This window comes from Myxocyprinus asiaticus, chromosome 18, assembly GCF_019703515.2.
Source record: "Myxocyprinus asiaticus isolate MX2 ecotype Aquarium Trade chromosome 18, UBuf_Myxa_2, whole genome shotgun sequence".
Taxonomy (NCBI): domain Eukaryota; kingdom Metazoa; phylum Chordata; class Actinopteri; order Cypriniformes; family Catostomidae; genus Myxocyprinus; species Myxocyprinus asiaticus.
Window position 1 is genome coordinate 38,980,372 of NC_059361.1, and position 26,973 is coordinate 39,007,344.

General features: G+C 38.3%; 1 protein-coding gene across 1 annotated transcript in view; it reads right to left on the reverse strand.

Annotated features, from left to right (window-relative positions):
• LOC127456454 (ventricular zone-expressed PH domain-containing protein) overlaps window positions 1–26,973 on the reverse strand; it is a 177,259-nt gene that overhangs the window by 67,649 nt on the left and 82,637 nt on the right. The window lies entirely within an intron of this gene.

Consider the following 26,973-nt stretch of genomic DNA (forward strand, 5'->3'; position numbering starts at 1 on the left):
GACATGAAGTGGAGAACTCCCTTAATTGCAGCAAAATCACTGAAACGCATCTTGGCTTATTTTTCGATTAGTCAACATTATTTAATGCTTAACAGATCAATAGTTTGTGTATTTTTCAAATAGGAAAGTATTTGAAAATATTTGACTCTAAGTTTCATACAAGTATAATTTAGATTTATTTATATAACTATTTGAATGCATAAAACTAATGATCTCTTAATCGTTACAAAATGTTACCAATAATGTTAATGACTTACTGAAAGTTATGAAACTTATTATAACTAGGGATGTGCGAGACTAGTCGACTAAATGGTTTTACTAGTTGGTCAACATTTTTCCCCATTATTTCACTGTTCTGCATTTTTACACATTTACGTCTGGCTTTAAATTATTCCAAAGACTACACTTAAATTACTGTCATGTTAATGTTACACATTTTAAATACAATTAATAATACAAATAATATAAAAGAGGAGGATATCTGGAGCAGATGTATACTAAGTTTCATTTCACCTTAGGTTACGCCTGTTTCTTCCCTCTCTCACTTGTGGCGAGTGCAGAAAAATGTCCTCTTGCAAGACCAACAAAGTAGCTATAGAAATTACTTTGGTGGTGGTGCAAAAAGCGGATTTTCAAAACATTGGCTTGCAAGTCGCTATGGATGTTTTCACATTTGAGTCTTTGAAACTTTGCATGCTTGCAAGTTATTTTCCCGCTGAGCTGGCTTTTTAAAGCACAAGATAATCGCCTCAGGTGAATCAGGTCAAGTCTTTAACCAGACCGTGTTAAAATGTTAATTGTATTCATCAAATATGTATGCTTTTAAGTAAGTAGCCTAGAAAATGAATATTTTAGGCTAGGTATGCAAAAAATTTTTTACCTTGCTGATCAAGGTGGCTATTTTCAACGGTGTGCCAACTGCTTAACTGGTTAAACCCTTCTGTGTGCACGTCATGTTTAGAAAAATGCATAAGATTTATACATAATACTTTTTCAATCCTAGCCATCGTAACTGTTAGGTTAACATTCTTAACCAAACAGCTGTCATATTAGATCATAAGCTAATGCACTTTTTGTTTATTGATTTACTCACAATGTAGAGGGCTGAAGAGGGACTACGTAACATGTTGCACAATGGGTGTGTGTCTGGCTGTAGCTATAGATTACATATCTAAACACTATATTTCATTCCTATTTTAACCCAACACGTGGATCTGTTTCAAAACATGTTTTTGCTCAAATCAGAGTGGTGACTCAAAGGAAACTCTAAATCACACTGAAAAGGGTAGATAATAAATTATCATATTGGCATGAGCAACTGTATTCCCCTTTGAAAACATAAGATTTGTATAAGCTGATGTACTACCAATGTGTCTGATCTAGTCTTGACATGAAAGTTCAAAAACAGACAAAAAAAAAATAAAAAATAAATAAAATAAAATATATATATATATATATATAAGTATTTTGACTTATCTCTCTCCATCTCATAATGCCAGAACTTAGGATCTGAAGAAACAGCCCCTAGAGTATAATTATCTTTATAAGAGGTCCATATAAATACTGTACAATGCGAACAGAGACCACGGGAGACCTGAGAAAGGAGGCCCATAGTTAAATGTGGGCGGAATTGAAGATTTAAACCGAGTCGATCCATACATTTTTCGATCACAATTGTGCTCCTGAGCAAGACAGTTCTGGACAAATCAAAACCTAGTAAACTGCCCTTTTCTACTGCCTAAATAGGCAGTGACTTACTTAGGCAGTATACTTACCTGAAAAGAACCTTGCAAGAACGTTTTGGATCACTCTTACTAGAAAAGCAACTTTGCAACAAATGTTGCTCAAATGTTGAATTCGATAAAGTTAAAACTTAACTGTGTAATTTCTGCGTCACTAGCTCAACAAAAAAGAATTGTGGTTTTCAAACAGATTCAAGAAAACTCCTCCTGTCCCCATTGGTTGTACAAACTGATAGTTCCATCCCAAACTTAAACCATTGGTTGAGTCAAGGTTACTGTACCAGGCTGTATGGGTTGCTCAAACAAACAGGCTAATGTTTTGATAGCACCACAGAGCTTCACTGTTACACTTTTAGGTGAAATCAACCTACAAATGGCATTCTTAAAGTTGACTGCATATTAAGCTTGTATACAAAAAAAAATTGATACACAAAATGACACACATCAGCATTCAATTTCCTAAACTGACAAAGATGAATGGGTACCAAAGAAGTGCAAATGACAAAATCTTCCTGAAAAGAATTTAAATAAAAAAAGGTTATACAAAAGTGAGGATAACAAGATAGAGCAGTCTGACGATGTACGTATATCTTATGACTAAAAAAGAGAAAAGACTGAGGCTTTCAGTTTAGGTCCCGTAGTAGATGCCGGCATAAATTTTAGTTCCCAATTGTAGGTGAGATTATTAATGACGCATCGAACAGCTGGAAACCTGAGATGCTTTAGTGAACACTGCTCTGTTGAAATGACTCAGGAAAAAATAAAAGATTTTAATCTTATCAAGATACAACATCAGTAGAAATCTGAGAAGAAACAACATCAGTATCTATGGGGTACCAAGACCAACTCCGTTGTGCAGTTCGTCACAAGTTGCTTCTCAAAACTGAGCTCGGACTTGACACTGATCTTCAAATTCAATGTATACACAAAGCCTTAGTCTAGAAACGAAATCCAAACTCGTCACAAAGATCAGTGATTGTGAACTTGGTGAAAGAGATGGTTTGGAAACAGGCCTGGCAAAAGCAGATACAGTATAAGTACAAGGCACCGTACTGTCATTTGATCATGACTATGGAATCATTGGAAATGATCCAAAAATGTAAAGCCTACTTTGGGATAAAAAAGAATATTCGGTTTCAGACACCATTCTTGAAAATACGCATAGAGACATACAATACCCCATCAAGCTGAACGCGAGATGAATGATTGTGGGATTCTCAGGAATAGACCTACATCGGACAATGAAGATGGAGATGCAGAGGATTCAGGAGCCGACCTATGGAAAACCACCTACAACTGTGTATGGCCTGGCAACGCGTCGGAAGCAAAGACTCAGAGAGAACTCAACGAGCGAGAGAAAGGCTTCAGAAATTTCAGTGTAAGTCTCCCAAGTATCTGAGATTAACAAATAATTGTTCTTATCTCTGAAATCAACATGCGATTATGATTACAAAGACTGGATCATAACTGTTCCCTTTAAAATGATTCAGGCTTCAAAAGGTAATTGCGACTAGTAGGGAAAACCATGTAAGTGTTTTGATTTTCGTTGGACATTTGACTAGAGCTGGTGGTGAGTAGCACATTGATAACACACTACTGCACATTTCTTGTGCGGGCACCTTCTTTGCTTTGAGGCAAATCATTTGATCTTCCAACGGGATCCGCAGGGTGAGGTATGACAAAGCCGTTTTATTTTTGTCTTTGGTTATAGTGTTTCTCTTTACATGTTCAGGAAATTGTTCATTGAAGGTAGTGGAATACAGCTTTCTTAGGTTATTTTGTTTATGTTTTAAAATTAAATGAAGGTTGACTCAGAGAATATACATGGACTGTGCAACCTAGTAAAATGAGGTAAAATTCAATCCTTATCCTAAACTCGGTCTGTTTTCAAAGCTGTAAATGAAAAAAGTGACAATGAAGGAAGATATATTATTGTCAGGTGTAAAATCGAGAACAAATGGGTTACTATGGTGAATGTGTATGCTCCCCTGAAAGTGGCAAGAACTTTTTTTAAAACCTTTTTTGATGTCGTGGCAAAAGACAAATATCAAAGTTCATTAGGAACTAATTGGAAGAATTAGGTTAAGTGGGATCTTCATCCTTTAGAGCAAGATTACACTCATTATTCAGTGTATTCTCAGGAACTGATTATATTTTAATGAACGTAAGAGATAGATATAGAGTGAATGTAAAATCATAGTGCGGACCTTTCAGATCATAATGCAGTACATTTGAAAATGGATATAAATACCCAAAAAAGGAGCACACTGTGGAGGCTAAAAGTAGGAACATGAAATAATAAAGAAACTGTTAGACAATTAAAATGGATTTAAAGACATGTATGGAAGAGAATGATAAAAGGGGTGTGGACTGCACAATTTTATGGGATGCTGCTAAGACAGTCACATGTGGGAAGTTAATCTCTAAGACTGCTTTCCTTAAAAAGCTTAACTGGCAATATATGATAGTTTCATAAAAAGATTTAAGCGATTCAGTGCAACAACATACAAGTACAAGTAACTACAAGTAAAAGAAATAAGGGGAAAGGTAGACAATATTTTAAAAAGTTAACTGGAGAAAAAGTTGACATATGTGCAGCAGATTTTTAATGAATCTGGCCCTAAAGCCACAAATATGTTAGCAAGACGTCTGAATAACCAACAGGCTATGAATACAGGCCATAAGATCCTACATCCTAAAACGAAATGACTAGAATATGAACCAGAATTTATTTTTTCTCTCTAAATATTATTAATCTCTATATACACAACCCCAAGTAGCTGATAAAGAAACAATGAGAACTTTTCTAAACACCTTAGATCTACCTTCAATTGGCACATTAAAGAATACAATTCTTACTTCACCTATCACCAGGGCTGGAAATTTGGGGGGGGACGCAGGGGGACTGCATCCGGGGAGTGAATTTCGAAGGAGGGGACGGCGTTCCGGTTCAAACTGATTACATTTTAAGTGAACGAAGAGGATATTTATTTTCTTTCTTTTATCCACTGAATAGCCTACGAAAGCTATGTGAGTTAAGCACATAAAAGTAGTGGGATATATTGTGTCTGTGGTTCCGTCGATAAAGCTGCGTGATCATACGTGAAATGATCCAGGTGTCTTGCCGAAGAGCTCGCGTTTACAGTTGATGAGACACATACTGAGTGAAAACAAGACCTCATAACCTCCCACATATGCACTCAACAGGTTCATAATTAGCATGGGGATCCACAAGCACGTTACAGATTTAAAAAATGCACGCAACAAATCCTCACATGCTCAATTGACAAATCCACAAACCAGAAAATGTACAAACATACTTCACTCACGAGTCACAATACAAAATACACAATACAAACTATTCCTCAGACAACTGGTGTTTAAAGCCTGGTTGCTTTAGCCTGTGATGACAGCCTACCTAGAAGAAAGTGGACTAGGACTGTTGACTACATTATTTATTATTTGGTATTATTACCCACTGGACATTAATTTTGACACACTTAAATTGTTATGTTTATATTGGGTAGTTTCCTCAGTCAGTTCTTCCCAACAGTTTCTTTTTAGGGTCAAGTGTTTGTTCTAATGCTCTCCATAGCCATAAAGAAAATGCATGGTTGCATCATTTTCATCTTGTGTTGTTTGCAATCTCTAGTGCTCCTTGCAATGCACTTTCATATGATTTGTGCTACTGTCAATACAGCACGTCTCCTCTTTCTTTAGTCAGTGTCAACTGCATCCTCCCTCTTCCCTACAACTTTACATGCGTATAACAATGCACTGAACTGAGAGGTCTAAAACATCCTGCAGTTCTCTTTAAAACTCCTTTAACCTTTAGCACATGTATTTAAAAGGTTTGTGTGACTACACCCCCCATGTGTAGGTTCCTGCACACTGTATCTTTAATTTGGACGGAATTACACAGGTAATTCTCTCCAAGCACAAATTCTGTTGAATGAAAGGTGTTTTATGCACATATAATTCATGAATGTTGTTCAGTGACCTTTCACCCCCTCCACCCCATTAGGGTCCCTCCAGTGAATCTCGGCCACTTCCACCACTGTCTATCAATATGGAAGAGTCGGAGAGTGCCACAAATCCCCATGTAGTGATGACTTCTTAGCTGAATGGCTTAAGAAGTTCAGAGAAAAATTATACCCTGTATTGTTAAGATCTTTTAAGTGGATCCTTGAAGAGGGGAAAATCTCTCCATCAAGGAAGGAGGCCATCATAACAATAATTCCTGAAGAAGGTAAAAATAAAGAATGCTGTGATTCATATATGCCAGTTTCAGTTCTTAATGTACGTAGATAAGAAGTTATTTCCCTTAATTATGTGTAAAGATTAGAAACTTTCTGATCTGACTTAATTGACAAGGATCAGACTGGCTTCATTTAAAATCTACAAACCCAGGATGATATTAGAAAAACATTACATACTACTGAAAATATTCGAGAGAGTCCCTGGTGAGTTTTGGGCTTGTTTATAGTTAAAAGTCCCATGTTATGCACCAAATCTTCATTTTTATTTCCTGGTTATTAATGGGATTATGGTTTAACAATAAACTGCATATTGGATTTTATTAATTTTGAACTCTTGGCTTTGTGACAGTAATAGTAAGGAAAGACTACAGATTTTTAAAACTTCTATAAAATTGACTTAAAAACTGATTAATCGGTTAGCAGCCTTTTCCACCACTTTATTTATCGTATCTGCAAAATCCACTATCGGTCGACCACTAATTGAGAGATAGTCAACTCTACCCTTAGTATTTAGTTCTAGAATAGAAGTAGTTATGGAGAGTAGAGAAAACATCACTTTATATAAAACAGAAATGGGAGCTGAAAGATGAAATATCAGAGGATGTATGGTTTGCAGTGTGCAAAACGCAGCACATATCTACTTCCTCACGAAGATGGCAAGAGTTTGGGTTAAAAAATAAATCGCTTTTTAATTAAACCCAAAATAAAGAGTAAGCAATTATCTATGTGACAGCCATTCTGGAGGATGTGTTATGTAGATGTTGACCATTTTCATATTTTTTGGAGTTGCCAAAAAATAAAAGTTTTCTGGGATACTATTTAATTAGATATTAACAGGATTTTGGGATAGAAGATCCCGAGGGAATATTCAATACTGTACTTTGGGGTTATTTCAAATAATGTGCTGAAAGAGGATGTGTTAAGATATTACTTATTGCTTGAAAAAGTCCATTACCAGAAATTGGTACAAGCTGGAACCCCCTTTACAGGGACAATGGACAGAAGTTGTCAAAGAAATTTACTGTATGGAGAAATTGACAAATAATTCAAGGCTTAAAATGATTTATTTCAAAGTTACTGGGGAAATGTAGAATGTATGTTAGTGAAGACAATTAATTATTACGAGTCTATAATTCTATACATTTGCGTAAATTGCTAGGAGAAACCACATATATGTTTTTTTAATTATTATGTTAAATAATATGTTAAAATGTATTTCAGTTGTTGTTGTAAAGAAATAAAAATAAAAAGAGGCAAAGACTGAGGTGTAGATTCTATTCAAACTGAATGAGAGTACAAGGGATTCCGAGTTTTGGCATATACATGTGAATTTTACAGGTTGAGTGAATATGTAAACATCTGGTTGTGTTTAAATCAGATACAAGATTTGGCCCAGAGAACTGCACTGCAAGTCAAGAGTGCCAAGAAAAGCCTTGGCCAGCCAACTCCATTCCGTAGACGCAAGTCTGAGCTCTGGCTCAATAAACCAATACACTTCATCTTACTATAATCTCTGCTTACCACCACCACAAATCTAAACACTATCACTTTGGCCTAATGAGATCATTTTCATCAAAATTATTACACTAAATATATCAGCCAAATCCCATGCAACAATCCCTTACACTTTTTAGTTTTAACAGTACTGAAATTTGAAAAAAACTCAAGAGATAATGGACAAAATGGCTCTGTTCCAAAACTTAGGCAGCGATTTTTGCCATCACAGGTGTGATCCCATCATGAAGGCTGTTCCACAAGGATGACATTGTATTCGCCATTTAGAACTTGTGTCCTTTATGGAGAATGCAATCCCATAATGCACCGCAACACACTCAGTGAAAAAAAAATCCATTCAAGTTGGTGGATGATACCAAAGTGAGATAAATGTTGTTTATAAATATAATTAATTAAAAACCAAGGAGTATTGCTAAAAATAGTTACGTCTAATTAAAAATGAACTATCTTACCTAATAATTGTGAGGTAATTATACATAATGTATAATTATGCTTATTTGAGGACTGTATTGTTAGCTTAGCAACATGCTAACACCAAACTCTACTGAAATCAATTTAAAGTGGAGTCTCCCATGCACTTTGCTTGCAGCGCCATTTATATTACAAACAGAGTTGCTACCTATTGCTGGGTTTACATACAACAATTTGAATGTGAATTGTAAATTTGCCTTAAGAAAACCTGAATGGAAATGATTGATGTGTGCATAAACATAAAAGTTTATGGGCTAGGCCAAGGTGGATTTTCTTGAGTTTCAAGTTAGTCAAAATGCACATTAAGGTGATGGTAAGTTTATTCGCAAAACAATGGCATTTTGACCATTTGCCCTTTCAAAAATTGAGAATTCATGGCAAACTTGCTGCAAATTTGCCACTGATTATTTTCACATGCAAATGTCCATTGTTGCCAAAGGTTTGCTGCAGGTTCATCACTACCGGTGAAGAGCTGCAAACTTCTGGCAAACTTTTGCAGTGAATCACAAGCTCATTTGCATGTGAAAATAATGAGTGACCATTCTGTGCCAAGTTTGCCAGAACTCTAGATTTTTTGTAAGGGTGTGCATGTGTTTCCGCTCTTTTTGACAACAAAGCAATTCTTCGAACATAGCCCTTGACCTTCGGAAGTGTTTAACCCACAGCTGGTAGATAAAGTGGGTCCTCACAATTCACCAGAACAGTTATAAACGTGGATGCTCCCAAATATATGAGGGCTGGCGGCGAATGCAGCAGCCATTTCAGCTCTCATTATATAAGATATTACACTCATTCTGTGGCATATCACAACCCTCCATGCAGAAGATGTATTAAATGAAAATAATTAGGCCTATGTATTATTGCCTAATTATTGCCTATTATTTTCTATTATTGCACTACTTTTAATTAACCTTTCCCTATAATTCTGTGAACAAAAAAAAAATTTACATTCTCAGAACTATATGTCTAGGGGCCTGGGTAGCTCAGTGGTAAAATACGCTTGCTACCACCCCTGGAGTTCGCTAGCTCGCTAGTTCGAATCCCAGGGTGTGCTGAGTGACTCCAGCCAGGTCTCCTAAGCAACCAAACTGGCCCTGTTGCTAGGGAGGGTAGAGTCACATGGGGTAACCTCCTCGTGATCACTATAATATGCTTCATTCTCAGTGGGGCGCGTGGTGAGTTGAGCGTGGTTGCCACAGTGGATGGCGCACTATGTCTCTGTGGCAACGCACTCAACAAGCCACATGTTCAGATGCACAGGTTGATGGTCTCAGACACGTGATCATATAGTGATAATATGTAGCCATTTATTATCACATAGTTGTTTGGCTCCTTTTTAAATCATAATGATAACAAAAATCACCCAAATGGCCCTGATCAAAAGTTTACATACCCTTGAATGTTTGGCCTTGTTACAGACACACAAGGTGACACACAGAGGTTTATATGGCGATTAAAGGTTAATTTCCTACACCTGTGGCTTTTTAAATTGCAATTAGTGTCTGTGTATAAATAGTCAATGAGTTTGTTAGCTCTCACGTGGATGCACTGAGCAGGCTAGATACTGAGCCATGGGGATCAGAAAAGAACTGTCAAAAGACCTGCGTAACAAGCTAATGGAACTTTATAAAGATGGAAAAGGATATAAAAAGATATTCAAAGCCTTGAAAATGCCAGTCAGTACTGTTCAATCACTTATTAAGAAGTGGAAAATTCAGGGATCTCTTGATACCAAGCCAAGGTCAGGTAGACCAAGAAAGATTTCAGCCACTACTGGCAGAAGAATTGTTCGGGATACAAAGAAAAACCCACAGGTAACCTCAGGAGAAATACAGGCTGCTCTGGAAAAAGACGGTGTGGTTGTTTAAAAGAGCACAATATGACGATACTTCTTCAAAGATTAGCTGCCTTTACTGTGCCAATGCCACAAAAAAGCCCGGTAACAATATGCCCGACAACACCTTGACACGCCTCACAGCTTCTGGCACACTGTAATTTGGAGTGACGAGACCAAAATAGAGCATTATGGTCACAACCATAAGCATTATGTTTGGAGAGGGGTCAACAAGGCCTATAGTGAAGAGAATACCATCCCCACTGTGAAGCATGGTGGTGCCTCACTGATGTTTTGGGGGTGTGTGAGCTCTAAAGGCACGGTTAATCTTGTGAAAATAGATGGCAAGATGAATGCAGCATGTTATCAGAAAACACTGACAGACAATTTGCATTCTTCTGCATGAATGCTGCGCATGGGACACTCTTGGACTTTCCAGCACGACAATGACCCTAAGCACAAGGCCAAGTTGACCATCCAGTGGTTACAGCAGAAAAAGGTGAAGGTTCTGGAGTGGCCATCACAGTCTCCTGACCTTAATATCATCGAGCCACTCTGGGGAGATCTCAAACGTGTGGTTCATGCAAGATGACCAAAGACTTTGCATGACCTGGAGGCATTTTGCCAAGACGAATGGGCAGCTATACCACCTGCAAGAATTTGGGGCCTCATAGACAACTATTACAAAAGACTGCACGCTGTCATTGATGCTAAAGGGTATGTAAGGCAATACACAGTATTAAGAACAAAGGGTATGCAGAATTTTGACCAGGGGTCATTTCATTTTTTTCTTTGTTGCCATGTTTTGTTTTATGATTGTGTCACTCTGTTATAACCTACAGTTGAATATGAATCCCATAAGAAATAAAAGAAATGTGTTTGGCCTGCTCACTCATGTTTTCTTTAAAAATGGTACATATATTACCAATTCTCCAAGGGTATGCAAACTTTTGAGCACAACTGTAGATAGATAGATAGACAGACAGACATTTACACTTCATCATGCATCTTAAACCCTTTTTACACACCACCAAGTTTTTTAAACTCCTAAGACAATGACCATCCGATTAAAAAAAATCACAGGGCATCTACATGCAGTAACAGATAATTTGCTTTGGATAAAAGCATCTGCTAAATAAATAAATGTACTGTAGATCATGTGAAGCATGCACTTCTGAAGTTCAATTAAAACAATTAACATTTCTATTGTATATTTGGGAGTTAAGGCCGATTTATACTTCTGCATTGAACCTACACCGTAGGCTACGCGTAGCTACGGCGGTTATGGCTTAGCCTATGCCGTAGCCTGACTTGCACCTCTTCAAAATGTAACTGCGTGTTACGTCGACACAGACCACAACAGTTGTGATTGGTGCACTTTGTACCAGAGACCGGCCCCCAGGATGATAACAACAATATCTGAGGTAGCGTCATATTTTACCTAAATTATTTTAATATCTATGTATCATATCACACTGTATTTGGACTTGGGACCATTAAAGCAATTGTCTAAATTGGGAGCATCTGCTGTTTTAGTTACAAGCAAAACATGTCAAAAGATATCTGTTTACAGTTTATAAACTCTAAAAAAAAATAATTCAGGGTTTTTCTTTGATATAAATTTGAAATGTGAGTGAAATAATATGTGTTGTATTCTACTCGCGAACTTTCCGATCTGCATGATGATTTGTCTGTATTTTTGACAGTATTGTGTAAATAATAATATTTCATAAGTTATGGAAATCAAACACTTCTAATTTGTCAGCAAATTAAAAAGCACCTGATAAGAATTGGTTATATTGCCTATAGGCACTGAAAAGTCTTTAAAATGACACCCATTTAGAGTTTGCCAAGCAAATAGTTATTAATTACTTTGATATCTTTTTCAGCATGGAACATCAAAATATGTATTTATTATTATTTAAGTGACTCAAGAGCAAGCATACAGTATTTTTCTCATTTATTTGCTCCCTGCAATACAGGAAACATGTATAATAAATAATATGTACCTACATTTCAACATGTTCATATTCTTTGAACTTGTTTTAAATGTTACAATAATTTAATAAATACTTTTGAATCCACAAATTACATTGCTTTTGTTTATTTATGTATAATTAGCATTGCTGTGTACTTGCAGAACGACACAGACACCAACGCAGGACCATAAATGCAAACCAACTCATTGGCCACTACGTGGAGCCTACACTGTAGGTTCAATGCAGAAGCATATTTCAGCCTTAACAAGTATGCAGACTTTTAGTGTACGTTTTTTTTTTATTTTTTTTTTTTTGCTTTATCAACATGTCTCATTTGTCTCAGCTGACCACATGTGATGAAACCTTGTGCATATAGGTACATGTATGTGCTTTTCCAAGTATGTTTTATTTAAATCCGTAACTAGCTTGCAAAGTTTTGTTTTGTTGTAATAGTTATTACAATAGGAAGCTGGGACAAATAAGGTGACATTATTTTGGATATTTACATTCAGTATAGAGTCCAACAGTTCCCTCCCACTTTTTCAGCTGCTTTGGTTCCAGAAGTATGTTTCCCATTCATTTCTTCAATAGGGTTTTCATAAAATCCTTCATAAAGAGTTTTAAGTCATTGACCAATGCAACCAACAAGCCTTGCAGCGATCACCCACTTCCATGACGCACTGTGAATGATGCAATCGAGTCAGTCTCCCTTACCTCTCAAACTACTTGTATTCAGTTTAAGTCATTAAAACTCATTTTTTAACCACTCAACAGATTTAATATTAGCAAACTATAGTTTTGGCAAGTCGTTTAGACATCTACTTTGTGCATGACACGAGTAATTTTCCCAACAATTGTTTACAGACAGATTGTTTCACTTTTAATTGACTCCATCACAATTCCAGTGGGTCAGAAGTTTACATACACTAAGTTAAATGTGCCTTTAAGCAGCTTAGAAAATTCCAGAAAATTATGACAAGCCTTCAGACAATTAGTCAATTAGCTTCTGATAGGAGGTGTACTGAATTGGAGGTGTACCTGTGGATGTATTTTAAGGCCTACCTTCAAACTCAGTGCCTCTTTGCTTGACATCTTTGGAAAATCAAAAGAAATCAGTCAAGACCTCAGAAAAAAAAAAAATTGTGGACCTCCACAAGTCTGGTTCATCCTTGGGAGCAATTTCCAAATGCCTGAAGATACCACGTTCATCTGTACAAACAATAGTACGCAAGTATAAACACCACGGGACCACGCAGACATCATACCGCTCAGGAAGGAGATGCATTCTGTCTTCTACAGATGAGCGTAGTTTGGTGCGAAAAGTGCAAATCAATCCCAGAACAACAGCAAAGGACCTTGTGAAGATGCTGGAGGAAACAGGTAGACAAGTATCTATATCCACAGTAAAACGAGTCCTATATCGACATAACCTGAAAGGGTGCTCAACAAGGAAGAAGCCATTGCTCCAAAACCACCATCAAAAAGCCAGACTACAGTTTGCAAGTGCACATGGGGACAAAGATCTTACTTTTTCGAGAAATATCCTCTGGTCTAATGAAACAAAAATTGAACTGTTTGGCCATAATGACCATCGTTATGTTTGGAGGAAAAATGGTGAGGCTTGCAAGCTGCTGAACATCATCCCAACTATGAAGCATGGGGGTGGCAGCTGCAGGAGGGACTGGTGCACTTCACAAAACAGATGGCATCATGAGGAAGGAAAATTATGTGGATATATTGAAGCAACATCTCAAGACATCAGCCAGAAAGTTAATGCTCAGTCGCAAATGGGTCTTCCAAATGGACAATGACCCCAAGCATACCTCCAAAGTCATGGCAAAATGGCTTAAGGACAACAAAGTCAAGACATTGCAGTGGCCATCACAAAGCCCTGACCTCAATCCAATAGAAATTCTGTGGGCAGAACTGAAAAAGTGTTTGCGAGCAAGGAGGCCTCCAAACCTGACTCAGTTACACCAGTTCTGTCTGGAGGAATGGGCCAACATTCCAGCAACTTATTGTGAGAAGCTTGTGGAAGGCTTGGGTTTGACCCAAGTTAAACAATTTAAAGGCAATGCTACCAAAAACTAACAAAGTGTATGTAAACTTCTGACCCACTGGGAATGTGATGAAAGAAATAAAAGCTGAAATAAATCATTCTCTCTACTATTAATCTGACATTTCACATTCTTAAAATAAAGTAGTGATCCTAACTGACCCAAGACGGGGAATGTTTTCTATGATTAAATGTCAGGAATTGTGAAAAACTGAGTTTAAATGTATTTGGCTTTGGTGTATGTAAACTTCTGACTTCAACTGTATTTGCAAATATCTGAACATTTTGCAATAAAATTCAAATTATAGTTGTTGAAATTAACGCATTAACGCATGCGATTAATTTACATTTAAAGCATTCATTTTTCTTAATCGCGATTAACGCATTTAACAATTTTTACATTCGATTCTGACATTTTATTCAGCTCCGTGTGAGTGCTGAACACTGGTTGGAATAGGGCAGAACCTTAGTGCTTTGTCTGGGGTCATTGCATGATGCACACACCTCAGACACACACAACGGTGATTCTGTGTCAATGATCAAGTGATGGAGAAAGGACCTATTAACTGTAATTTTTGTGCAAAACAAACCCAGATGGGACCTGTGATAAGCCGCAATCACAAGACCTGCTGGAGTAAAGCATCAGTATTTCCCCAACTTCGTGTTCCAGACAATTCGGATAAGGTATCATTACCTTCTCTGCAAGCGCTTTTCATGTGAAGTTTAAAGCGGAAAATCATATTAATGTGGCTTCACGACTGCTGTAGCAAAGTGGATAGCCACTATCAATACTGTGGAGGATGAGGGTTTAAGAGATTTAATGTCCGCTGCAATAAAAACATAAACTATGGGGACTAATTATTTATATTCTATTACCTCCCACTTAGACTATGGGAAATGTTTAATGTTATTTGAACTGATGCTATATTAGATCATTTCTTTATACTGTGGAAGGCATTGTTTGTAAAATGTAAATAAAACATTGTTACATATCTTTTCTTTTCTAAGAAGGAACTACATGCATTTTGACAGGAAAATAAATATATATAGTCAAATTTCAGCACTTTTAAAATCAGCATTAAATCTTGTTTAACTACGAATAATTACGTGATTAATCGCAGTTAAATATTTTAATCAACTGACAACACTAATTATATTGTTTCTGTTCATACAAGAAACAAATTTACTCAATAGTTTCATGTTTTTACATCGTTTTTAATTTTATTACGTCATTCACAATGCTTCATGGGAATGTAGTTCATGCCCTCATTAAAGACGTTAAATACACAGTCCTGTCCTTTTAACCTTGAACTCTCTTATGAAGGATTATATGAAATCCCTATAGAAGGAACAGCATTCATCTTTTCCTCCAACATACAAAAAAAAAAAAAAAAACTCCAATTAGCAGCTCTGCACATGTGAGGTAACACGTCTTCTCACTTCCTGATAAACATTGCCGGCAAGCGAGGTTTGTGATTAATTAGCAAATGAACTGAACCGTTACTAGAAGTTGCTAGGTGGCAATTAAGCTCCTAAATTAAATATTTCAGGAAACTTTGCTGACCTCTTGCAAATTTCTGGACAAAAATTAAGCATCTCTTAAAGCAGACTGCCATTTGACATGTTTTACGGACATTTGGAGACTGCAGTACAACCATTTAAGTTGTTTATTTGAGTTAACCTATTTAAGAGCGATTACAGCTTTTGCTTGTTTAAATGCAAACTGCAGTTTGGATTCTTAGTTGGGTATATATTTCATGAAAAGCTGGCTGAGATTACAGGTAACCATAACACTTAGCACAGCTGGGTGCTTTTCGGCCATTTTCTAAATGTTTAGATTTCTAGAGTCTTTCAGCTAGTGCTGTCAGAAAATAAATGTTTGGCTAATTCTTGGCCACACTTTCGCAACTTCTATAGATTTTTTTTTCACATGTCTAACAAAACACAATTTCTCTTTCTTTCTAATGTCTCGCTCTAGCTTATTTAGTGTACTGTAACTCTTGATGTTTTAGATTTGTGAACTCTATGGATGAACTAAAGGTAGGCTGTCACTAAAGGAAACTATGTTTATGGAAGAAAAAAAAACTCTACAAAACTGTGTGAAGGTGACTCTTGACCCTTAATGATTTTTTATTTTATTTTATTATATCTAGGGAAAATAAGGCTTAAACTACTTTATCACAAGTAGGGTTTTCATTCCCCTGAATGTCCCCCAGAGTAAGTTTTATATAATGCTTTGCACAGGCACAAATCAAACTGTGGTCGGCACAAACCTTTTGCAAGTTTTTTCCGAACAATGAAAGTTAATGGAGACTAATATTCTGCCTAAGAAAGAAAGTAAAAAAACATGGATTTGGAAAACAACAGTGAAACAACAAAGTTGGAACAATATGAGAGTACATTTGAGAAAATTGTAATTTTTGAGTGAACAATTTCTTTAAAAGATGTTCTGTATCATTATAACTAGTGGTTGACCGATATATAGCCGAGGCCGATAAATCGGCCGATATTCTGAATATTTTAATTATTGCATCGACCGATACATTTTCCCCTTTGGCCAGTTTGTTTCTTGAGGGTGCTGAGAATCACCTGTTTGCATGTGAAGCGACTGAGACACGTAAACAACCAGTCACGGTTCATTTTGTTGTTACGTGCCATCGTGTTACTACATTAATAGACCGGTGTGCAACACAGTATCATTAAAATGGTCTGCATATCGGAGCCGCTGCAGATTCGTTTGAGCTCATAATGTTAAAGTACTCACCTGTTTCATTCTCCCTCTCTCTCCTCAACAGTTCCCTGTACTTTTAACTGTCTTGTCTAATGATAAAAAAGGCAAATATCAATAAAACTAATATTATATACCATCTGCAAATATGCCCATATCTCATTTAAACAGATGTAATAAACAAACCTCACACTACTTGAGCAGATCTAGCATCCAGTGGAGTGCTCATTTATTTACCTCTAAAGCATGTATTCTATCAGCCTCTCCTCAACAGTTCCTTGCAACTTTTAACTTTCTTTTCTAATAAGTCAAATATCAATAAAACTTCTATTATACCATCTGCAAATATGCAGATATCTTGTTTAAAAAGATGTAATTCACGAACCTCACAAAAATCCAGCGTTTTCTTCCCATCGAGCACTTATCTAATATCTTCCTCTGAAGCGTGTATTCCATCAGCCAGAATCAAAACTTCAGGATCAGGATCAAAAGTTCCTCTGATTCACAAATCATGATGGTCAGTTCGTGGCAATACAAACAGGCGATCCAGGCTGTTTAAAATGTCAGATTGCTGCTCGCACTGGATCCCCACGAGCACATGAGTGCAACTTCAAAGTAAAAGCACTTCACGTGTGCTATAAGTAAATGTCTTATTCACTATGTATTGCATGTGCAATTGGTTTGATTCGGTATTTTTTGAGAAAATGCGATTTCTAACGTGGACATGCCATCCATGGTTGCTGGACTACTGTGTGTACTGTAATTTCCTTCTTCCTAATATATTTGAGCAATTTTATGTTTATGTTATTTACTATATTAAATTGTGTGATATATCGCATTGTATCTGCCTATCGACCACCCTAATCTCTGGATATCGGCATCGGCCATTAAAAAAAACAATATCGGTCGATCACTACAAATAATCTACTTGATCTTAAGTCATTTAGGAGATATGTTACAAATACCACAGATAGGCATACTTGTACAAACAAATCAAGTCGACAATTAAGCCATTTACTGGTCATGGTAAAAACAGGCACTGTTCAGATCTGTCCATCTGATGCCCCTTACTGCTGTTTCATCACACACACACACACACACACACACACACAAGCTGCCCAATTTCATAATTCAGACTGGGGTAAACATCACACAGTTCTAAGAAATGCCAGAGAGAGTGAACAAGAGCCAAGACTGCACGTTGGACTGTATACCAAGGGAACGAAACATGCACACACACAGACAAGTTCAGCATTTTAGCAAAGTTACCAGTTTTTCCCCACGCATTCCTCAGAATTTGCCGGTTTATTTACATCCCATTCATGAAATTACAGTCGGTCTCCCTAACCTCCAGCGCGTACAATCCTCTAAATATATTCTGATTGTTTTCCGATCTCCTCTGCATATATTAACACTGTAGAGGTCTACTGTAGTTCTTTACAACTTTAATCAACATCAGTGTTTGACTCTGAAAGTTAAACTGTTCGGTTTGCTACACTGATAGCCAAACTATCCCTCTAAAGCAATGAATGAAGTCTTTCCAAAGTAACCCAATCACAATCCAGAAAACAAAGAGGAATCAATCACGTTTTCCTCTTGAAATCAAAAAGGATCTAAAATCAATGTAATCCCCTACCAACACTGCTTAATAGGACATCTGCAAATAAACAAGCAGAAGGGAGAAAAGCCTGTCACTGAGGTTTATTTTGGTGTTCATTATGATGTGTTGCATCAAAAAACAAAACATATACAGTATTTTGTAGAGTAGTGGTCCTATGCAGCCTCAGGACCAATCCTTACATGATAGTATGTTGTTCATGTGGATTTAATAGAATAGTTTCAGCTCTGCATGCAACTGAATTCAGTTAAGCCTCACACATCTGCAAGAGGAAATGAGAGTCAAGGCCTGGAACAGATCTGAATAAATTAATCACTCGTAAAAAAAGAAAGTGATTCTTTTTTCAAGGCTAATTGGAAGCATGTGAAACAGCAAGTGAATGGTGACTGAGGCTGACATTCTGCTTAACATCACCTTTTGTGTTAAAGACGCCAACATGTTTGTGTTCTCCACCAAATTGTCATTACTGTAATGCAAAAAAGAGTGATATATTCCTTTACATTTGAATATGTAAAGTACAATGGTAAGTATTTATAAGATTAGTACTGTATTTGTTTAAAGTTTTTTTTTTAGGTTTTATATCATATGAAGCACATTTTAGGTTATCTGACAAAGCATTGTTTACAGTGTACCATGGTACATGTAAAAAAATCATGGTATTCCCATGGTACAGAACTTTATTTCCATGGAACAAAAAACAAACAAACATGGTAGTTCCATGGTATTTTTTATTTATTTTTTTTGTGGAGAATGTGAGAGAATTTTAAGACTAGCACAGGATTCAGCATCAGTCATACCATTGTAATTTGTAATGGACATAAAACAAGAAAAAAAAAAAAAACAGTAGTTTACCATATTTACAAAGTTCTCTGTCTAAACTCAAATAATTATGAAATATGGCTCAAAATGTCAGTGTGATTGATTAATGGCTCTGTGGTTTATAATGGCATGCTATGATGCATCCTTCGAGAGAAAATTACCGCTTACACAAGCGCTTTATCTTCGTTTTTGTCTGTAAACGATGCAGGAGTTTTTGGCTGTGTCATTTCAAGGAATTGGTCATTCAAATCTTTGTGTCGAAAAAAATCCAACCACTTACACACAATAAATCAATTAAATTGTGCATTTTCTCTTTAACTATTATAGCTTTTTCCAAAAAGGGGCAGAACACTCTGAGGAATGCAGTTTCACAGCATGTTGCAAAACACGGGAAAAAACAGAAGTTTGGCCAGTCTAAACCAATCTTCCGAGATTTACCATCCAACAATATTCTGATTATCTTCTGTGGTGTTTGTACATGTGTGTTGGTGTGTGTGTGTGTGTGTGTGTGTGTGTGGAAATCAATGCTGGGGAAACTACTTTGAAACTGTAGCATGCCAAGTCACAAGCTACTCATAATTTAAAGTAGTTAAACTACACTCAAGCTAGTGTTTTAAAAAAGTAGTAAACTACACTACAAGCAAACAAAAAGTAGCTTACTACATAAAAACATAGAATTAATTTATTTTAAGGAGTTTTCTGGCACAAAAGCAACAAGGGTTTAAAGGGGGTTATTTAATTTAATTTTCTGTCACAAAAACTATGAGGGTTTAAAGGGGGTTATTAGGGTTATCTAAAATTAATAGGAAACACTTTATTTAAAAAAAATTATATTTAAAATCTATTTAATGGTTGAAAACATATTAATAAGCAGCAGCATTTGACAAATTATTTCGCTAAAAAAAAGAAGACCTAAAATGCTGCGCGAGTCACAGGGACTTAAATGACTGAATTATTTTTTTTATTTTTTTTTTTTAAGAATCACATGAGCCATTTGAATGGAACAATTCACTTAAATTAATCAGTTTTATATATATATATATATATATATATATATATATATATATATATATATATATATATATATATATATAGGACAGTTTACTGTCAGCTGTAAAGCTGTTTGTGCATTACAATGTGACATTGACAGCAACGCTATGTCACTTTTGCGCTACTTGTTACTCTATTTTGAAAAGTTACTCTATTTTGAAAACAGTTGAGCTACTGTCACACTACTGAAAAATTGCAGTTGAGTTAGGCCACATTCACACTAACCCATTTTCATTTGAAAACATCCTGGTTACTTTCGTAACCTCCATTCCCTGATGGAGGGAACGAGACGTTGTGTCGATGTAGTGACACTAGGGGTCGCCTTGGGAGCCCCAAACACCTCTGATCATTGAGAAAAGGCCAATGGGAACTGGGGAGTGGAATTTGTATGCCACTCCCCCAGACATACGGGTATAAAAGGAGCTGGCTCGCAACCACTCATTCAGGTTTTGTGCTGAGGAGCCGAGACAGGGTCCTGGCCATTTCGGCAGGTAGTTCAGAGTTGTGGCAGGAGGGACACAACGTCTCGTTCTCTCCATCAGGGAACGGAGGTTACGAAAGTAACCAGGACGTTCCCTATCTGTCACTCACTCGACGTTGTGTCGATGTAGTAACACTAGGGGTGCCTATACGAAATGCCACAACTAGCTGAACTGTGTAACGTGGACTGACAGTGCGAGACAGGCAAACTATTGCGTGCCTCGTAGCCAGCGCACCTGGCCTTCACGTAACCTCCCCCAATGCTCCTATGAGCGCCGTACGGTCCCCCGCACCTCGGGGACAAGTCGACTGCCCAAAATGGGGACAGGCCGCCCCAGCCGTGGCCTCTTCTCTTTTTTTTTCTCCCCGAAAAAAGAATGGAAATCGTTCAGCTGGGGGCCATAAACGTCCGTGTTGTGGGGTGTCTATTCCCAAGGGGAAGACACACCGCGGACACATCCTGCCCGAAGGGGTCGCCGAATAGGCCGACCTGGGAGATGGGGGTGTCAAGGAACCGTACCTTGTCAGCCTCCCTCATCTTGACCAAGTTGAGCCATAGGTGGCACTCCTGGACCACCAGGGTGGACTTCGCCTGCCCGAGAGTCCGCGCCGTGACCTTCGTCGCCCGGAGGGTGAGATCGGTCGCCGAGCACAGCTCCTGCATCAATCCCAGGCCAGAACTACCCTCATGCAGTTCTCTTAGCGCCTTGGCTTGGTGCACCTGCAGGAGAGCCATGGTGTGCAGGGTGGAGGCGACCTGTCCAGCGACACCGCAGGCCTTAGTCACCAGAGACGACGTAAACGTAAAGGCGCTGGACGGGAGTCCCGGGCGGTTCCGCCAGGTGGAGGCGTTTTGCGGGCAAAGGTGCACCACAACCAACTTATCCACATAGGGAATCGCCGGGTACCCCCTGGCAGCCCCAACGTCGAGGGTAGTGAGAGCGGAGAAGCTCAGAGACCGGGTCCGGGCAATGAGAGGTGAGCTCCTCATGCACCTCCGGGAAGAAAGGGACTGGGGCGGGGCGCGGCCGTGAGCGGCGCTCCGAGCCCAGGAACCAATCGTCAAGCAGTGGGAGTTCAGGGGGGAGTGGAGGGTTCCACTCCAGCCCGACGCTCACAGCCCCGCCCGGGCAAGCATGGCCGCCAGCTCCGCGTCGGCCTGCGACTGGGCGACCGCACCCGAAGGTGGGAGCCCAGTCGAGTCCTCAGCATCAGAATGGACCTGCCCGCTCTCCAATGCTGCAATCGAGAGCTCATCCACTTCGCTAGCGCCGAATGAGATTGTGAACTCGCCCTGAGACGAGCCGGCGGCCTAATCCCAGAAATCGACCAGGGCAAACGATCATACTGGGGAATGGGAGGTCCGTGGGGAGTTACCCGGCGGAGCGGCTCCCATTGGGGTCCCCAAATCGTCCCCAGTGCTAACCGACACAGCCTCAAACCCGTAGGTAGAAGGACCGAGGCGGGAAGCCGCTGGGTGGCTTTCTCTCTAACAAAGGAAAGCCGCGACCGCAACGTTGCCATGGTCATGTTCTCACTGCGAGAACATGACCCGTCCACGAACACTGTCTCTGCGTGGGCAGCGCCCAAGCACGTAAGACAGCGATCTTGGCCATCGGAAGCGGAGAGGTAAAAAACCGCAACCAGGAAATAAACACAGACGGAAAGACATCTTTAAAAAGATGCTCTCCATCAGTGCCACTCTTTTGGTAGGGAAAATACACTCTTTTATCGCAAGAATATATACTCTTTTAGACTGTCGTAGCACCCAGGGGCGTTCTCTGCACTCCACCGGTGCGCGAGGGGGAGAAGCCGCTGTAATGCGCCATAAATCCAAAAGTTTTTTAGAGGTGAATGCAACGGCAGAGGATTCAGCTCGCTGATCACAACCTTTCGGCTCCGAAGCCAGCTCCTTTTATACCCGTATGTCTGGGGGAGTGGCATGCAAATTCCACTCGCCAATTCCCATTGGCCTTTTTTCAAAGATCAGAGGTGTTTGGGGCTCCCAAGGGCGACCCCTAGTGTCACTACATCGACACAACGTCCAGTGAGTGACAGATAAGGAACTCTGTTTTCAGTTTCCTAATGTCATCTTTTTCCAAAGTATGCAGCAATGGAGAGCTTTTTCAAAACGCTCTGTTTTCAGTGAAGGAAAACGGCATTCTAGTGTGGATGAGAGGCGTAAATGTAGCGGAAATAACGTAAAAAAAATAAAATAAAACGTATTAGTGTGGATGTGGAAGTTGCTGCTTTTAGTTACTTACTCCCCAACACTGGTGGAAATGTTCAACGTCTTATGTCTCAGTGAGGCATTGTTAAACCGTTTAAACTGTTTTATTTTTCTGCTTATTGTTTTCATTCCATCTCCCCTAATTGCCTGCCCACAAATTTTGAAAGGAAAAAACAAAACATTTTCTGCATTCAGCAATTTGGCAAACATCTCCATGACTGTTAACAAGCCAAAATGGTCTCGCAAAGATCTCTGAACGCAGGACTAGAAGTAATTTCAGTAAAATGTTGGCCATCAAGTGAGCAGATTGAACCTAGAAAACTTCAAGTGCTTATATACATGTTTATCATGTCTAAGAACTGATCCTAGAGACTATATGTTTGTTATTGGTGCTGGATGCTTCTTTTGTTCTTAAGGCTGTGCCAAATTTCTTGACTGTTTTGTTTCTTAGGCTTGTGGGAGCTTTGAGTAGGTCCATTCAGAAAGTAACTGGACCAAACCTCATCCAGCTTGTGCCATTTCATTTCCACATGTCCCTGACCACAGCTGGTCAGTGTGTGGGCCATCTCCAATGCAAACACATTAAGAAACATTGAGAAACAGCCAAGAATGCAGTCGGTATCAGTTTACCAAACAGACAGAGAAAAGGAGAGGACTCTCTCTGGACTTGCAACAGTGTTAAAACATGATTCGTCATCCCTCTTCCCAGCCAAACTTGGTTTTTTGGAATTTAATTTCAGAGATGAGCAATGCTTAGTAATGCAAACAGTTGTGAACTGTGTAAACACATTTGCGCTACTTAATTAACATGAAAGAAAAGACTGAGGGAGAGGAGGACATACGAAACAAAGTGAAAAGTAACATTAGTGCACACATTTTTAAGTACTGGGGAAAAAAAGTCAGAGTTTTTTTGGATTCATCAGTTAAACATGTTCAGAGAAATTCACCTACTGCTTTTTCCATTTTCTCACAACATGTGTCTGCCTATCATTGCCTATCATTCAATATGTGTCAACACCATCAGAAACAAAAACAATGTGTCAAATAATTATTATAAATATTGACAAATCTAGCATTCACTTCAATGAACGTATGAATTTAGAATACAGTATGGTCTAACTGACTGTCAGCTTCATCTATTGAACTGTCAACACAGTCAAACAAAATTATCTAAAACATATTAATAATAATAATGCCTGACTTTAATATTATTTTTTGTTTTTTATGTTTTACTTGGAGCTGTCAGAATTAATGCGTTAAATAACGCAAATTAATGAATTAAATATTTAACACGTTAATTTTTCTTAATCTCAATTAACACATTTACCGTTAATACGGCATAACACTTGTGTGAAGTGTGGAACCTTTGTAATGTGTCGCCTGGAGTCATTACACTGACGCACACTTCACAAACAGACACACAACAGCGCCAGAGACCTTCTACCAAGAAAAGCCTACAAGCTTAGCATAAAATAACATAATGCGGCGGTCCCATTGACATTCTATGGGCAGTACTGTCATAATACTCTCCTATGATAGAGCTGCAGAGGTTGTTATCTCGATAAATAAAATCTCTGACAGCACTTCCCTGTCAGTGATAAAATTATGGAGAAAGGAGCTCTTAGCGCTATTTGATGTACAAAACAAGACCAGATGGCACATTTTTATTACCACAGAGGCAAGTCAAGTCTTAACAATCACCAAAACGCAGAATGACAGGTTTTGTCTTGAAGTGCTTTTCATGGGGAGTTCAAAGCTTGATGCTGGCGTTGACGCTCTGACGTGAATCATGATAGCTGTAACAAAGCGGAAAGTCACAGTCTACCAGCAGATTAATATTATGGAGGATGAGAGTTTAAGAGATTTAATGCCCATTGCAATGAATATGCAACCTATGGGTAAACTAGTTCTTTCAATTAGTCAAACTCCCACTTAGACTTTGGGAAAGTTTAATGTTGCTCGAATTGGTGCTGTTTTAGTGCATTTCTTGTGGACGGCTTTGTTTGGAAAATGTTAATAAAGCATTATATTGTTACATATTGTTTTGTTTTCTTTCCTAAGATGGAAATAAATGCATTTTGACAAGAAAATAAGTATATATAGTGTCAAATTTCAACACTTCTAAAACCTGCGAATAATCACGATTAAGCAGAGAACAATTACGCCTTTAATCGTGAATAAAAATTGTAATCAACAGTCAGCACTAGTTTTAATAAATATCTGCCGACATTGACCAAAAGGCCAAGACAAAAAGTAGGGACATGCTTTGAAACCTTATAAAAGGGGTATATGTAAAAACTGACCTATTTTTGCCAGGGCACTCCTCTGTGGTTGCTTACTGGTCCAAAAGTGCCCACTCACCCAAAACAAAAGAACCCACCACGAAGTCTCCATTATACCCTAGGTAAGTCTATTGAATTTTTCAGCTTGTTCTATAATCTAGGCAAAATTTGTCCAATGCATAGTCTTATGTATTATTAATGTCTATAGCACAAACGTGCAAGTTACATGGCAAAATTAAATGGTTCGATCAAAGCCAAAGTGGATTTTGCTGATACAGATAACTAAGGTGGTGGAAAAAGGCAGATAACCGATTAATCCGCCGATAATTTTTAAAATTAATGTATTGAATATTTTTAAAAACAAATCTTAGTCTTTCCATGCTGTGATGGACACACACATGCAGTTTCCTGTGCAACTAAAATGTACAATAATAACCAGAAATATAGGACTTTTAACTATAAATGCCCAAAATACATCAGGGACTTATTTAAAATGTCTGTTCTTCCAATTCATACAAACACGTAAGAGAAACAAAAAGTGCACTCTACAATCATCTACAGTGTATTACAATAGTAACACTATAAAGTAAACATTGTCATATTGTCATCAGTGATCACTTATTAGAATTGTCCAGTATTCCGGTAGTATATAAAAATAGACATGTTTTCTTTTCTCTCAGGACACTGTCAGTCAAAATTTACATGAACTCAGTAATCAATAAAGTTTATTTAAATAAACATTTAATAATGTCTATGCTTCATATATGTTATATGTGTATATTTTATACTAAGATTAATAGGTTACCTGCCTTTTCCACCACTTTAGTTATTGGTATTGAAGAACCATCCGAGGAACTAGACAAAACAATTGAACCCGCTGGAAAGGATCTCGGTATCAACACCAGTCCTTTCACAATTGATGAAGTCAAACAAGTGGAACGACTCAAAAATGGGAAATCACCAGGATGTGACGACGCAGTAACATCGGAAGCTCTCAAGGACGGAGGAGTAGCAGTGATCTAAAGACTTTCCGAGATTTGTAATTTCGTTTTCGGTGTGGAAATGGCCCCGAGAATTCACAAGAGCCTTGATTGTCCCGCTACCAAAGAAAGGCGACTTATCCCAAATGACTAACTACCGGGGTATCAATCTCAGCCAAAGTGTACAAAAAGTCCTCTTAAGTAGAATTAGGCAACCTATCAACAAGGTTCTAAGAGCGAACCAAGCTAGTTTCCGAAGAGGACACAGTTGCATCAACCAAGTCCATTTATTAAGACGCCTAATCGAACCTCCCTCTATACGCAGTATTCACAAGAAAACATTTGAAACAATCAAGAGGTCTGCTCTTGTTTGGCATACTAAGACATTATGGAATTCCTAGCAAGATCGTACGAGCAATACAAACCCTCAACAACAACTCAAGGAGTGCCGTCTTAGTTGAAGGTAAGAAATCAGAGGAATTTGATGTAACACATTGCGTTCAACAAGGTGACACACTTGTTCCCTTCCTATTTATCATCGTGATGGACTACATTCTCAAAAGAGCTGAAGAACAGCACACGATGAAAGGCAGCTCCGGCTTTATCACAAAGCGCAGACAATCGTCCAGGAATCAAGCCATGTCATTTTCGACCTTGATTTTGCCGATGACATTGCTCTTTTATAAGGCATTCTTGAAAGAGCCCAGGCAGCTCATAATCAACATCAAGAAGACTGAAGCCTACACCAACCATGAACATGTTAGCCTGAACAAACTGTTAGACCAGCATGAGTATCGTGACCTAGATGGAAAACAAATCGTCTGTGTCAACAACATCAAGTATCTAGGATTAGTTGTCGTTCGAGCAAATCCAAGTACAAAAGGACTAAGCATCGGCCACCTTCTTGAAAATGAAGGATGTTTTTCAATC